This window comes from Nerophis lumbriciformis, linkage group LG28 (assembly GCF_033978685.3).
Source record: "Nerophis lumbriciformis linkage group LG28, RoL_Nlum_v2.1, whole genome shotgun sequence".
NCBI classification, from domain to species: domain Eukaryota; kingdom Metazoa; phylum Chordata; class Actinopteri; order Syngnathiformes; family Syngnathidae; genus Nerophis; species Nerophis lumbriciformis.
In genome coordinates this window covers 4,503,428-4,520,285 of record NC_084575.2, presented here as the reverse complement: position 1 = coordinate 4,520,285, position 16,858 = coordinate 4,503,428, and the positions used below count along the sequence as shown (strand labels likewise).

The 16,858-nt window shown below is 38.0% G+C and overlaps 1 protein-coding gene and 1 pseudogene across 1 annotated transcript in view; both read left to right on the top strand.

Annotated features, from left to right (window-relative positions):
* LOC133570623 (uncharacterized) overlaps positions 1-16,858 on the top strand; it is a 102,049-nt gene that overhangs the window by 61,259 nt on the left and 23,932 nt on the right. The gene's annotated exons all lie outside the window — the stretch shown is intronic.
* LOC133571249 (5S ribosomal RNA) lies at positions 13,568-13,676 on the top strand (annotated as a pseudogene).

Genomic DNA, 16,858 nt, shown 5'->3' with positions numbered 1-16,858 from the left:
AGGTTTCTCTCCAGTATGTATTCTCATGTGTTCTGTAAAATGACACTTCCGTATAAATGACTTCCCACATTCAGAGCAGTCAAAGTGTTTGTTGTTAGTGTGATGTCTCGTATCACCTTTAGAGTCATTTTTACTCTCCAAAGGTTTTTGGATGTGGTCACTGTGATCAGAAGAGTGTGACATCATGTGGTCCATGTCTGACAGTGGAGCAAAGATGCTGTCTGGTTCTGACTTGATATCTTCACAATGCTCTCCATCAGCTTCTGTGATGTGTTGACTTACAAGCTCCGCCCCTCTGTTCTCCTCACTTTGACTGTGATGAAGCTGGAAGGACTGAGCTTCATCTTCATCATGAAGCTGCTCCTCTTTAATGTGGGAGGGGGCCTGTAGCTCCTTCTGTCCCACACTGGTGTGCCACTCCTCTTCATGACTCCCCGCTGACACCCGCTGGACGTCTGCAGAACAAATGAGGTGTTACTGTATTGAAGTTTGCAGTATTCAAACTATTGACATGTGAGCTAGGCCAAATAGACAGTGATGGGCAAGCTACCTGGACAATGTAGTAAGCTAAGCTACAAGTTACTCTCAATTAAATGGAGCTAAGCTATCCTCAGAGAATTGGAGCACGCTACACTACAAGCTACACTGCAAAAGTAGCTTGCCACATCAAATATATATATATATATATATATATATATATATATATATATATATATATATATATATATATATATATATATATATATATATATATATATATATATATATATTGGCCCACATGTATAATATCAATGTTTATGTTGTCCATGGAACGAAGTTAGTAAGAAGCAAAAGAAAAACAACCAACCATGGATGACAAAAGGACTGAAAAATGCTTGTCACAAAAAAAAGACATTATATGGAATATTAATAACACAGACATCTATAGAGGCAGAAAATAAGTATAATACATATAAAAACAAGCTAATTGGTATACTAGGAACATGTAAGAAGGAATACTACAGACAATTATTAAAGAAGAACAGAAACAACATGAGAGCAACATGGGGCATCCTAAATAGCATCATTAAAAATGCTGCTAAGAAAGATTACCCCCAGTACTTTCTACATGGAAATACACAAAATGACAATATGAACCAAATAGTTGAACGTTTTAATGATTACTTTGTTAATATCGGAAACAATGTGGAACAAAGATTTCCAAATGCAGATGATGGATCAGTTGAGGACTTGAGTGAGCTCATAGACAGAAATCCCAATTCCATGTTTCTTAAGAACGTGACAAAAGAAGAAATTATCAAAATTGTAAAACATTGTAAATCCAAGACCTCAACCGACTGTCATGGAATAGATATGGTAACCATAAAAAAGGTTATAGAAGACATTTCAGAACCTCTGACATATATCAGCAACGTATCATTTCTAACCGGCAAATTCCCTGACAAAATGAAAATTGCAAAAGTCGTACCAATTTCTAAGAATGGAGACATACACCAGTTTACTAACTACACACCAGTTTCATTACTTCCACCATTCTCCAAAATCATGGAAAAACTATTTAATAGCTGAAGTAAATAATGAAGATTGAAAACCAATTACAAAAAACTAAATCCAAAACAAATGAACTAACAGCTTACCTTTTTCATAGTATGTATATATTATTAATGTTGTAAATACAAATCTTTATCTTTATATATTTAAAAATGCTGGTCCTAAAGAGGTAGGCATTTTTCAGAGGTTGTCAAGAAGGTCACACATACAAGAATGTGTGTGTTTGGGTGTGCGTGTGTGTGGGTGTGTGTGTGTGCGCGTGCGTGTGCGCGCGTGTGTGTGTGCGTGTTCTTGAGACATGAAGAAGGAAAAGTATCTTCCATATGAAGAGGTGTGAACAAGTGATGACATAAATCATGGTCCCAATAACATTGCATCTAATACTAGAGTCTGTGAACATTGCTCCAAAGTCAAGATTTGTTGTTGATTTAATGTACATACAAAAGTGAACATTGACAGGTGCAAAGGCAGCAATATATGATAAAACAAAGGACTTCCCTATTCATCCCCAAAAAACCTGCCAGGTGAGCAGCTGATTTGACCACTTCTGGTGCTGACGTAAGACAACCTGCGTCCCATATGTTTATTTTAATGAAATAAGTTTATTTCCATCATATAATCAACCATCAACCATTCTGTGTGACCAGTTTAACAGTACAGATGATACATATTTAACAATCATACACATTTACACACAAAAAGAAAAGAAAAAGAATGACGGAAAAAGGAATAGGCTGAAGCCAAAGCTTATATTTGGGGGGATTACCCCCAATACTTCTTAGACGGAAACACAAATAATGACAACATAAAGGAAGTAGATGAAAGCTTCAATAATTACTTTGTAAATATTGGAAGAAAGGATTCCAGACCCAGTTTCAATTGAGGACTATAATGATACCATAGAGCCAAATCCCAACTCCATGTTCCTCAGTAATGTGACACAGGAGGAAATAGTTATAATCCTGTAATCTAAGACTTCAACTGATTGTAATGGAATTGATATGGAAACCATAAAAAATGTTCTAGAAGAGAACTCAGGACCATTCATGTATATTAGTAACCTATCATTTCAAATACCCAAACTAAATGAAAATAGCTAAAGTTGCACCAATTTATAAGACTGGAGACAAACACCAATTTACAAATTATAGACCTGTTTCTTTACTTCCACAGTTTTCCAAAATCATTGAAAAAGTGTCCAATAACAGATTAGAGAGTTTCACAAACAAACATAGAATACTAGAAGAGAACCTTCTTACTCCTTTTCCAACATGTTGAATAGATAAAACTGGAAATTGTGATGTATCATGTTGTATGCATGCATGTGTGATGTATCATGTTGTATGCATGCATGTGTGATGTATCATGTTGTATGCATGCATGTATGATGTATCATGTTGTATGCATGCATGTGTGATGCATCATGTTGTATGCATGCATGTGTGATATATCATGTTGTATACATGCATGTGTGATGTATCATGTTGTTTGCATGCATGTGTGATGTATCATGTTGTTTGCATGAATGTGTGATGTATCATGTTGTATGCATGCATGTGTGATGAATCATGTTGTATGCATGCATGTGTGATGTATCATGTTGTATACATGCATGTGTGATGTATCATGTTGCATGCATGCATGTGTGATGTATCATGTTGTATGCATGCAAGTGTGATGTATCATGTTGTATGCATGCATGTGTGATGTATCATGCTGTATGCATGCATGTGTGATGTATCATGTTGCATGCATGCATGTGTGATGTATCATGTTGTATGCATGCAAGTGTGATGTATCATGTTGTATGAATGCATGTGTGATGTATCATGTTGTATACATGCATGTGTGATGTATCATGTTGCATGCATGCATGTGTGATGTATCATGTTGTATGCATGCATGTGTGATGTATCATGTTGTATACATGCATGTGTGATGTATCATGTTGCATGCATGCATGTGTGATGTATCATGTTGTATGCATGCAAGTGTGATGTATCATGTTGTATGCATGCATGTGTGATGTATCATGCTGTATGCATGCATGTGTGATGTATCATGTTGCATGCATGCATGTGTGATGTATCATGTTGTATGAATGCATGTGTGATGTATCATGTTCTATACATGCATGTGTGATGTATCATGTTGCATGCATGCATGTGTGATGTATCATGTTGTATGCATGCAAGTGTGATGTATCATGTTGTATGAATGCATGTGTGATGTATCATGCTGTATGCATGCATGTGTGATGTATCATGTTGTATGCACGCATGTGTGATGTATCATGTTGTATGCATGTGTGATGTATCATGTTGTTTGCATGAATGTGTGATGTATCATGTTGTATGCATGCATGTGTGATGTATCATGTTGTATGCATGCATGTGTGATGTATCATGTTGTATGCATGCATGTGTGATGTATCATGTTGTTTGCATGCATGTGTGATGTATCATGTTGTATGCATGCATGTGTGATGTATCATGTTGTATGCATGCATGTGTGATGTATCATGTTGTATGCATGCATGTGTGATGTATCATGTTGTATGCACGCATGTGTGATGTATCATGTTGTATGCACGCATGTGTGATGTATCATGTTGTATGCACGCATGTGTGATGTATCATGTTGTATGCATGCATGTGTGATTTATCATGTTGTATGCATGCATGTGTGATGTATCATATTGTATGCATGCATGTGTGATGTATCATGTTGTATGTATGCATGTGTGATGTATCATGTTGTATGTACGCATGTGTGATGTATCATGTTGTATGCACGCATGTGTGATGTATCATGTTGTATGCACGCATGTGTGATTTATCATGTTGTATGCATGCATGTGTGATGTATCATGTTGTATGCACGCATGTGTGATGTATCATGTTGTATGCATGCATGTGTGATGTATCATGTTGTATGCATGCATGTGTGATGCATCATGTTGTATGCATGCATGTGTGATGTATCATGTTGTATGCATGCATGTGTGATGTATCATGTTGTATGCATGCATGTGTGATGTATCATGTTGTATGCATGCATGTGAGATGTATCATGTTGTATGCACGCATGTGTGATGTATCATGTTGTATGCACGCATGTGTGATTTATCATGTTGTATGCATGCATGTGTGATGTATCATGTTGTATGCATGCATGTGTGATGTATCATGTTGTATGCATGCATGTGTGATGTATCATGTTGTATGCATGCATGTGTGATGTATCATGTTGTATGCTTGCATGTTCCAAATAAACTCAAGTCTACTAACACTTGGTGGACATTCAAGCCACAAAATGCAAATGGAGTATTGTTGGTGTATTTTGGATGGTTATAGAGGACCTCCCATTGGCTCCATTGCAAGTGGACTTTTATTTACATTTATGAGTTAGAATTAGGGCTGGGTGATGTATGGATTATACTGGATATATCGTGGGTTTGTCTCTGTGCGATACAGAAAATGACTATATGGTGATATTGGAGTATACGTTCTCACACAGTTGCTTTTAGCTGCAGGCATTACACTACAGGCTCTTCTCACTCTTTCTTGTCTCTCCTTCTCACAGAGACATAAAACAAGCGCACCTTCTTACGTACGTCACATGGCCGAAACATATCCACATATATATGGTGTATCGTGACATGGCCTAAACATATCCACATATATATGGTGTATCGTGACATGGCCTAAACATATCCACATATTAATAAAAGGCCATATCGCCCAGCTCTTGTTGTAATGTGATTTTTTTTTTTAATATACCCACCATCGTGTCTTTTATAATGATTGTGAACGATAGAAAAATTCCCCCAAAAAGTGCAGTTCCCCTCTAAATTCCAATGATTAGATTTAAGACTTGAAGTGTATGAGCATGAAGTGATGAAGCCTACTTGGATGAGTCTTCTAAGACAAAGTGAACAGTCCAGTTGTGATGGATTGAATGCCCTGAGAATAAAATGATATGTGCTTACTTGGACTGTGATGAAGCTGTGAGGACTCAGGTGCTTTGTCTTCATGCTCTTCAGTCTTCACAGAGACAACAGTCAGTGGAAACTTGCTGACATCATCCTCCTCCTGCCCTACAACACACTCTCCCTCCTCTTCCTCTTTCATGTGTAGATCCTCCTCTTCCTCTTTAATGTGGGTGGGCTGTGGATCCTCCTCTTCCTCTTTAATGTAGGTGGGCTGTGGATCATCCTCTTCCTCTTTAATGTGAAGGGGCTGTTGAACATCTGTTGGGTAAATAAGATAAAGAGAGAATAGAAATAGTTTTGGACTGACACTGTTAACACAATGCCATTATTTGTGTTCTTTCGTGTGTTGTGTTAAAAGTGTGTAGCAAAACAACCAATAAAAACACAGGAAATACTTCCTTCTGTCCCAGCCACTAAAATTAATTCAAAAGTGTGTACAAAAACAGACTTGGAAATTTGATGAGGAGCAAGTTTTTTTTATAAGTACAAGGCAGCATTGATTGATTCTTTACGTTACACTCACTGATATAAAGTGTGTAAATATTGTATTCCGTATATGGTCTATGACACCTAAACTTTATCTCTAAACTTAACCATCATTTGTGGTGTAGAATGACGTCTGGAACTCAAGATAGTTCCACATGTCTGGGAACGCCACCGACGGATAATCCTTGATATTACTCAACAAATCTTTCGGGATATATTCCGTTTCATATTTAGATTTTTTTCTCGTATCTGCTTTTCGCAGGAAGATCTAGGCCTGGGGTGTTTAAACTAATTTTAGATGGGGGGCCACATGGAGAAAGATCTACTACAAGTTGGCCGGACTGGTAAAATCACGGAAAGATGACTTAAAAATAAAGACAACTGCAGATTGTTTTCTTTGTTTAAAAAAAGAACAAACACATTCTGAAAATGTACAAATCATGTTTTTTTTTACATACAATAGTATTCTATCTTTAGTTGTCCTTTTTTATACTTTCAGAATCAACTATATGATAATGTTCATCAGTTAACTCATTGGTGTTCATTTTCAATCTATCAAGATAAATAAATAATATCAAAATCAAATTACAGGATGTTATAGATGTAGTTTGCTCATTTCCCCCGACTGGTGCACTAACATCATGTGTTTTAGTTGGGTTTTACATATGTAGCATTATCTACAAAGATACAAAGAATTGCTATTGCAACATCTAGAAGATACATTTAGAGCAGCAGTTTCTTTCATTCAAAATAGTTGACTCATTTTTGTACTTAGCAAACTCATCCCGTCTCATTCACTCATTCACACACTAATGGCGGGATCTGGACCATGCAAGGCGCTTACCATGACCCATCAGGAGCAAGGGTGAAGTGAAGTGTCCTGCTCAAGGACACAACAGACGTGACTAGGTTGGTAGAAGGTGGGGATTGAACCAGTAACCCTCAGGCACGGCCACTCTACCAACCGCGCCACTAGCCTTCCACCATCGACCTGCCTCCTAGCCTTCCACCATCGACCTGCCTCCTAGCCTTCCACCATCGACCTGCCTGCTAGCCTTCCACCATCGACCTGCCTGGTAGCCTTCCACCATCAGCCTGCCTGCTAGCCTTCTACCATCGACCTGCCTGCTAGCCTTCCACCGTCGACCTGCCTGCTAGCCTTCCACCATCGACCTGCCTACTAGCCTTCCATCGACCTGCTGTTTGCCTCCAGCCATTGGCTTCGTCTACGGGCTTCCACCCGTCGGCCTTGGTTGCTAGTCTTTAGCCCTGTCTGCTAACATCTTCAAAAGTGGTAAAACGAGAGGAACTTCTCCTCTCACTATGTCACATATTATTATATTGTGTTTTATACTTTTGTGTGGTTTTACTGGTGTCCCAAATGGGTCTGGTCACCCCCACTCACGAGCTATGCTACTTCAAGATGCACAGTTTGACATATTTGATAATTTGACAATTCATCATAGTGGCAGCTACAAAATAACCTCGGCCTTATCTCAGTTGAAGATTTCTGTGACTTTGGACAAAACAAAATGGCTGCATACTATGGTAGAGTCCATTCATTCTTATAGTTTCCTTGTTTTGAGAGATCTCGTCAACATTACTGCATCCTCCCCTATTGTGAGCACTTACTTTCACAGATTAAAGACCGACTCAAAAGATGGTAACTTTAAGCGCAAATGTTTAGTTATATTATTGTTATTGCTCTCAGGAAATGTTGAGACTAATCCAGGCCCTGATACACCTACACAATGTTTTACACCTGCAGATTTTAAAACTAGATCTGGTTTTGGGATTATTCATATCAATGTTCGGAGTTTACTCCCTAAACTGGATATGATAAAGATCTGGATAAACTCAACAAATGCTGATATTGTAGTCTTATCTGAAACTTGTCTTAAACAATCTGTGCTTGATACAGATATTTACATTCATGGCTATAATGTCTATCGTACTGACTGACAAAGAAAAGGTGGTGGAGTGGCCATATATATTAAGCAGAGGTTTGATGTTAAATTAGTGCTCTCTGAATCAGTAAGTAAAGAACTTGAACTGTTAGCACTTGAAATCGAATTACCGGGTAGCTAGAAATCACCACATTATGGTAGTGGGGTGTTATAGGCCTCCATCTTCCCCTACTAATTCCCTATCTACTCTTGTAATGCTTCTGTCTCAACTGAAATACAAGGAAATAGTGATTTAAACTGGGACTGGCTCACATCTGTGTCTGACTCTTTGAAAGCACAGTGTGAATATCTAAATTTAACACAATTAATTAACTCAGCTACAAGACCTAATCCTAAATGCCCTCAAAAAGCTACACTCATTGACTTAATTCTAACAAATATGCCCTTTAAATGTGTTGCATCTGGTGTTTTCCCTAATGATGTGAGTGATCATTGTGTGATTGCAGTAGTGCGAGACACAAGGATTCCTAAAAAGCAAGCCTTGTCTCCTTGAAAAACGTAATATGAAATTATTTGAGACGCAAGCTTTTTTACATGACTTGCATCTTTTTAATTGGGATTGAATTGCTCTTTTTGATAATGTTGAACTGGCTTGGAAACATTTTCACGAAAACTTCTTGAGTATAGTGAACAAACATCCCCTTTTAGAAAATGTAGAGTTAAAGGACGTGACAATCAGTGGTTTACATCGGACCTGTCAGATGTAATGCATGAGTGTAATGCTGCTTGGGCCAGGGCACGCAAGTCAAGGTTAGAAGCAGATTGCTTGAATTTTAGACAATTAAGAAATCAATTTACCTCTCTCTTTCGGAAAGTCAAAATTAGAATTGCATTTCTCCACAACAACTGAAAACCTCAAACACCCAAAGAAGTTTTGGAAAATCATCAAATCTTTGTCCGCCTGCTGTAATTCAGTCAATCTCCCACCTAGTATACTTGTTGATGGTGTCAGAGTAAGTGACAGAAGACAAATGGGTAGTCATTATAATAATTATTTTATTTCCTCTGGTTTTCTCTATAATTCTGACAACTTTACTGAAGTTCCGCTAACTCCGTAAAGAACCGTTGAAAATACCCAGGTTTTTAACTTTACGCCCTTTACCACAACAGAGGTCATGAGGGCTCTAAAACAACTTAAACCTAGAAAGCCAGCTGGCTCAGATAAGTTGGAGCCGCTCTTTTTAAAGTTGGCAGCTGAAATTATAGCTGGACCACTGACTCACATTTTTAACCTTACTCTAATTTCAAATGAAATCCCCTTCGATTGGAAATCTGCCCTTGTAATCCCCCTATTAAAAGGAGGTGACCCTAGTAATCTAAATAATTACAGACCAATCTCTAAACTCTCTGTTCTGGCAAAAGTGCTTGAATCCCTTATCAGTGAAGAGATAAAAGACTTTTTGGACACCAGTACTGTTACTGCTGCTATGAAGTTTATAAATGATGTAACTGAAGCTCTTGACAAGAAGCAGTGCTGTCTGTCCCTCTTCATTGACTTTTTCAAAGGCATTTGATACTGTTGATCATGTCATTTTAATCAAACGTCTTTCAGCTATTGGTTTTTCTCAGCAAGCAGTTGGATGGTTTGCAAATGACCTCACAAGCAGAACTCAGGCTGTTCAGATAGAAGGTTCCTTTTTGGACATACTGCAAGTGAAAAAGGGTGTCCCTCAAGGTTCTGTGTTGGGCCCATTATTAATTAATAATTAATAATCTTAGACAGAATATTCCGAACTCAACTTTCCATTCCTACGCTGATGATACTGTCATATACTGCACAGCACCCACTCCTGCTGAGGCCTTTAAATATCTACAACATGCATTTGACAGAGTACAAGAACAACTTTGCTATCTTCAACTGCTTTTAAATGCAGAGAAAACAAAATGTATGTTCTTTATCACATCAAAAACTGTAAGATCAGCACTGTGTGAGAACATTTGAACAAGAAATAGGCAACAAATTGTGTTAGTATCTGCTTTTAAATATTCAGGATTTTTAATTGATGACCACTTGAGTTTTAAGGAGCACATTCAGTATGTTGTAAAAAAAACTGAAACTTTTACTGGGATTTTTTTATAGAAACAAGTCTTGCTTTTCTTTTACTGTGAAACAGAAATTGGTGGAAACAACCTTTTTACCTGTTATTGACTATGGAGATGTGTTGTACATGAATGCTACTGCTGGTTGTCTCCACAAGCTGGATAGTGTGTACCACTAGGCACTGAGATTCATCACCAACTTACTCACCATTGTGTGTTATACTCAATGGTTAACTTACTCACCATTGTGTGTTATACTCAATGGTTAACTTACTCACCATTGTGTATTTTACTCAATGGTTAACTTACTCACCACTGTGTATTATACTCAACGGTTAACTTACTCACCATTGTGTGTTATACTCAATGGTTAACTTACTCACCATTTGGGGATTATACTCAATGGTTAACTTACTCACCATTGTGTGTTATACTCAATGGTTAACTTACTCACCATTGTGTGTTATACTCAATGGTTAACTGGACATCTTTATGTGCTCGACGCCTCAATCATTGGTATGTGTTCATCAACAAAACCATTCTGGGTATCACACCATCTTATCCGTCTTGTATTTTAACAAAGAAACAAGGAAGTCATAATCTTCGTTCAATGAATGTTCTGCAATTTGTCGTCCCCAAAGTAAGAACTGAACTGGGCAAGAAAGCATTTAGGTTTTCAGCAGCGAAGGCTTGGAATAACCTACAATCCAATATTCAACTTCAAACCCTTGTTACATTGAATGAGTTTAAAGCTTCTGTGAAAGGATTGCAGTCTACCTTGTCTGTATGCACATGTGTTATGTCAGTAAGTTTTAATGTTGTACATTTAATGTTTTATGTGTTGTTTACTGTTTTAATGTAACCTTGCTGCTGCCCTCTTAGCCAGGTCTCCCTTGGAAAAGAGATCTTTGATCTCAATGGGATTTTTACCTGGTGAAATAAAAAAATAAAAAAACAAGAAAAAAAAACAGCTGTTTATTTGAAGTCTTAAAGAAGTCAACTATGTGTGCAGTGCAAGGTGAAATGCAGTTAGTCATCTTCTTGTCAATAACACACACATCAAACTTTTGCGTGTGGTTGCTTCCTTATTTGTCATTATTCAAAGCTGATTTTAATGTGTAGCAGCGGCAGCTGAACTCAATGTGACAACGTGTCATAGTTACGTCAGTCAGCTGGAATTAAAAATACTAATAGTTGTGTCGTTAGTCCAGAATCTTCACGGTCCTCATGGAGGACATAATTAGGAACCAGTACTAAAAAAAAATGGTACTTGGTATACATCCCTAATCTTCACCACTAAACCTTTGAAATATGCTGACATATGTGCTGCTAAAGGTAAATAAACAGTAGCCATATTTAATGTTTGCCTTCATTTGACCATGTGAGGTAAGGAGGACGGCCTCTAGGTCACATGGTTACACCCCAGCAATTACACTGTTGATGATTGATGAGCATTCATTTTTAAATGGTGGTGTTAAAAAGCAAGTATATCTCCATCTTTAGTCATAAATGTGGCCCCCGGATGAACATGTGTCACAAACATTGTATTAGATGATATGTGGATGTTGTGCTTACTTGGACTGTGATGAAGCTGTGAGGACTCAGGTGCTTTGTCTTCATGCTCTTCAGTCTTCACAGAGACAACAGTCAGTGGAAACTTGCTGACATCATCCTCCTCCTGCCCTACAACACACTCTCCCTCCTCTTCCTCTTTCATGTGTGAGGGCTGTGGATCCTCTAAAGTGAAACTGTCCCCCTGCAGATGAGGGAGACATTCTTCTTGGTGTCCAATCAGCTGATGGATGTCTACAGGACACAAACAAAACACATTTTAACTCCTACATGCTAAATATTAAATCGTACATAAAATAATGGGCTGTAGCTTTTGAACATTTTATTAATCAAGTGTTCTACTGGAAATGTTTTCGATTAATCGAGTAATTGGATAAAACTTAGTGTTGCTTGGTTAAAGACAAATTTAAGCGACTTTAAGACATTTCACTTAATAATGAACGGCCAATTGGTTTGAGATGGTATGAGATCAAGATGTCATCTTTAGATCAGGCTTTGTTTTTTCCACAATCACTGCCACATTAAAAAGTTAAAGTGCCAATGATTGTCACACACACACTAGGTGTGGCCAGATTATTCTCTGCATTTGACCATTGATTTAACCCCCAATTCCAACCCTTGATGGGGGAAGTAATGGCTCCCATTTTAATAGTCTTTGGTATGACTCAGTCGGGGTTTGAACTCAAAACCTACAGATCTCAGGGCGGACACTCTAACCACTAGGCCACTGAGTAGGTGGATGTAGCAGGTGTTGTAGTAGGTTAATGGCTGCACCAATATGAAGGAAATAGCAGGTCAGTATAGCTTTTACACACATAAATAACTTGTCAAACCTGCCAGCTAGCAGGCTAGGTTTACAGAGTCAGTTACCATGGTAACTGACTCTGACTTTGTCTTACCTCTCTTATTTTTGGAGGTCAAACTGTCGAGCTTTACATACTCAGGAGTTTGCACTTAACCTGCTCTCTGGAATATTCCCCCGGTGACTGTGTGAGTTTTGTGTAAACATGTTGATACACTTTGTTACAAACTGAGAGGAACATCAACCTCTCATAAATATTGTGTGTCTGAACATCCTCACATGACAATTCATCTTCCTATAGACAATCTATTGAAGAAAAGTGTTAATAATAAATATAAAGTTAGTAAAGATGTGAGAGTAAGAAGTAAACAAACCTGTTGTGTGTAACACAACTTGATGTTTTTCATGTTGTCGCTCCTTCTCCTCTTTTGTTGGACAAAGTTCCTCCTCGTACTCTGCTATGGTTCTTTCGCACATTTTCACACAATCACAACACTTTACACTCACACTTGATCTCTGCTTAGCGATGTGTTTTCATCTCTCTTTGTTAGCAGCTAACAAGCTAAGCTAACTAGCAAGCTAAGCTAGCTGGAGAAGTGCGCTCAGACTAATATACAAACAGTTATTATGACTCTATTTAATAGAGTGTAATAAAGGACATATATGTGTACATGGACGCACAGATTAAGAACACTGAACTGTGACGACTGCAATAACGTCTTCACCGTCAGACGCCATCTTGCTTTATCCTCGCCCTGTTTGCTTCGCGCGCAGTCTTGTCAGATCTCGCGAGAGAAAGAAGTACAAACCAGCTCTTTTCCAGATCTCGCGAGAGAAACAAGTAACCAGCTCTTTCCCTCTCCACCCCCGGTACAACTATTTCAACATTCCGAAAATAAAAATAAACTTGTACATTTTCAAAACAAAGACATACAACTTATTTTGGTAAATAAACAGTAGCTTATATGACCCCTTTAAATCATAAGTTGCCTGATCAGAGCGAGACGAGTCGTGGCTCCTCAGCTTCATGCAGGACGGAGTGGTAGGAGGCGTGGGTGAGGTAAGGGACAAGCGGTAGAAAAATGGATGGATGGATGTCTCTCACCCCGTCTGTGAGAGTTTCATTTAAAAAGGTTGCTTTCGCCGCGTCTTTCGGCTTACGGCCATACTACCCTGAACACGCCCGATCTCGGAAGCTAAGCAGGGTCGGGCCTGGTTAGTACTTGGATGGGAGACAGCCTGGGAATACCAGGTGCTGTAAGCTTTTACACTCACGCCAGAGGGTGCTGTTTCTCATTTCTTGCAAAAGAAAACCAATGGTTTTTATTTCACTTTCAGTTTTACAAAAACACATGTCATTTTATAAGTTCACCAGTCACGGATAGTCCGTCAATATGTTCAACACCAGTTTGGCTGTTACTGCAATATAACAATATAACAATATATCATAATTAATACACAATATGAGAATGTGTGTTGTATAAATGAATGAATGAATTACTTAATTTAATTAGAACACAACATGAGCAAAATCATGACAGTAAATATGCAGAGATTACCTAAACTGATGTGTTGTGTTAATTTAGTCATGTTAAAGTGTAGTTGTTATTGATTAATTTCATTTATAATGAATTGAACATGAATAGAAGACCACATGTGACAGATGTTGCTGATGTATTGTGTTAATTAAGCAATATAAAACATTTGACAACGATTTACGTCAATTGCTTTATTTCATCTTCAAAAGTTTAGACCCAAAATTAAAAGGCATACAAGAGCCCAGGTATTTAAAAAGTATTAGTTTGCATTTATCTTGAAGGATGAGTAAAGGCAGATAGAACGTGTTCAAATCATGTTTTTCAGACTGCTCGCCTGAAAAATGTGTCTGTACCTGGACCTGAAAAATACTCCTGACATAAAAATACTCATACAAAAGAAAAAAAAGAAAGTGTAATAAAAGAGCAAACAGGTGAAATGTAATAAGAAAAAGTTGCAATGTTGACTCTTATAACAGAAAGCTGTCAGGCAGGCTGTTTTTAGCTGCATAAAACAAAAACAAAAATAAACAAATATAAAAACTTATAATTGACGATCGTCGATTGCTTTATTTTATTTATAAAAGCTAAAATTAATTAATCAAAATCAAAATAATGTTATCGACCTATAGAAGGCTCCAATTACTACACATCAAATATTTCACTTTAAAATATTTTTTTGGGGAAAAAATATGAATTTTTTGTATACATATATATATATATATATATATATATATATATATATATATATATATATATATATATATATATATATATATATATATATATATATATATAATAGTTGCAGGCTTTCATTACGATACTTTGTCTTTTTTTGTTTTTGTTTTTTTTATTTATTCTATAAACCTTTATTTATAAACTGCAACATTTACAAACAATCGAGAAATAATAATAATCAAAACTACAAAGTACAAAAACAGTACAAATCAGCGCCAGGGGGTAAACTCCATAAAGTAACTAAAATAGAAAGCAAAAATAAATAAATATATATATATATATATATATATATATATATATATATATATATATATATATATATATATATATATATATATATATAACAAAGTGCAAAGCCATAGGCTCACACAAGTTCAGTAAATAACTTAAATGTGGAACACAGCATCATCTTTTTGCTTGTTAGAGGTAGAGAGTGTTTTAAAGTCGAGTTCTAATTCTTTTTTAAAGGCACAAAAAACTGGTCGGGTATTGAGAAACTTGCTTTTATGAATATAAAACTTAGCCAATAGTATCATGACGTTGCAAAGGTCAAATTAATTTTCAAATTGTATTCATACAGTGTAAATCCAAATAGCACATCTTTAAAACAAAGCACACATTTGTCATGAATATTGTCCAGGATGAAGCCACAGATGGCTGCCATAGTGATGGAGTGCTTTCACAAGTCCAAAACAGCTGCTAAACTGTCTCTGGATGCATGGTACATAAGGTGCAACATGCATGGTACATAAGGTGCAGGTAACATAAGGTGCAACATGCATGTTACATAAGGAGCAGGTAACATAAGGTGCAGCATGCATGGTACATAAGGTGCAGGTAACATAAGGTGCAACATGCATGGTACATAAGGTGCAGGTAACATAAGGTGCAACATGCATGGTACATAAGGTGCAGGTAACATAAGGTGCATCATGCATGGTACATAAGGTGCAGGTAACATAAGGTGCAACATGCATGGTACATAAGGTGCAGGTAACATAAGGTGCAACATGCATGTTACATAAGGAGCAGGTAACATAAGGTGCAGCATGCATGGTACATAAGGTGCAGGTAACATAAGGTGCAACATGCATGGTACATAAGGTGCAGGTAACATAAGGTGCAACATGCATGGTACATAAGGTGCAGGTAACATAAGGTGCAACATGCATGGTACATAAGGTGCAGGTAACATAAGGTGCAACATGCATGGTACATAAGGTGCACGTAACATAAGGTGCAACATGCATGGTACATAAGGTGCAGGTAACATAAGGTGCAACATGCATGGTACATAAGGTGCAGGTAACATAAGGTGCAACATGCATGGTACATAAGGTGCAGGTAACATAAGGTGCAACATGCATGGTACATAAGGTGCAAGTAACATTAGGTGCAACATGCATGGTACATAAGGTGCAGGTAACATAAGGTGCAACATGCATGGTACATAAGGTGCAGGTAACATCAATGTCCTTCTTGTATCTAAACATCACAGTCTTTACAGGGTAATAACTATAGACATCTTATAAGTAGACGCAGCATTGGCTGCTGTGACGCGAGAAATTCGGCCGCCATCTTGAAGAGGTGATGAGGAGCCGGCGAGCAGCCTAAACTGACAGTTGACAGGCAGAAAACAAAGATGCTAAACTGACAGTTGACAGGTAGAAAACAAAGATGCTAAACTGACAGTTGACAGGTAGAAAACAAAGATGCGGACTGTTGAAAATAGGTATCGGGGGATTACTTTTCACAAGTAAGATTTAACATTAACGTACTATTGGTTGTATTTGTACTCCAAAGACATGCACCTGGGGATAGGCCCCTCCCACCTCCAAAGACATGCACCTGGGGATAGGCCCCTCCCACCTCCAAAGACATGCACCTGGGGATAGGCCCCTCCTACCTCCAAAGACATGCACCTGGGGATAGGCCCCTCCCACCTCCAAAGACATGCACCTGGGGATAGGCCCCTCCTACCTCCAAAGACATGCACCTGGGGATAGGCCCCTCCCACCTCCAAAGACATGCACCTGGGGATAGGCCCCTCCCACCTCCAAAGACATGCACCTGGGGATAGGCCCCTCCTACCTCCAAAGACATGCACCTGGGGATAGACCCTTCCCACCTCCAAAGACATGCACCTGGGGATAGGCCCCTCCCACCTCCAAAG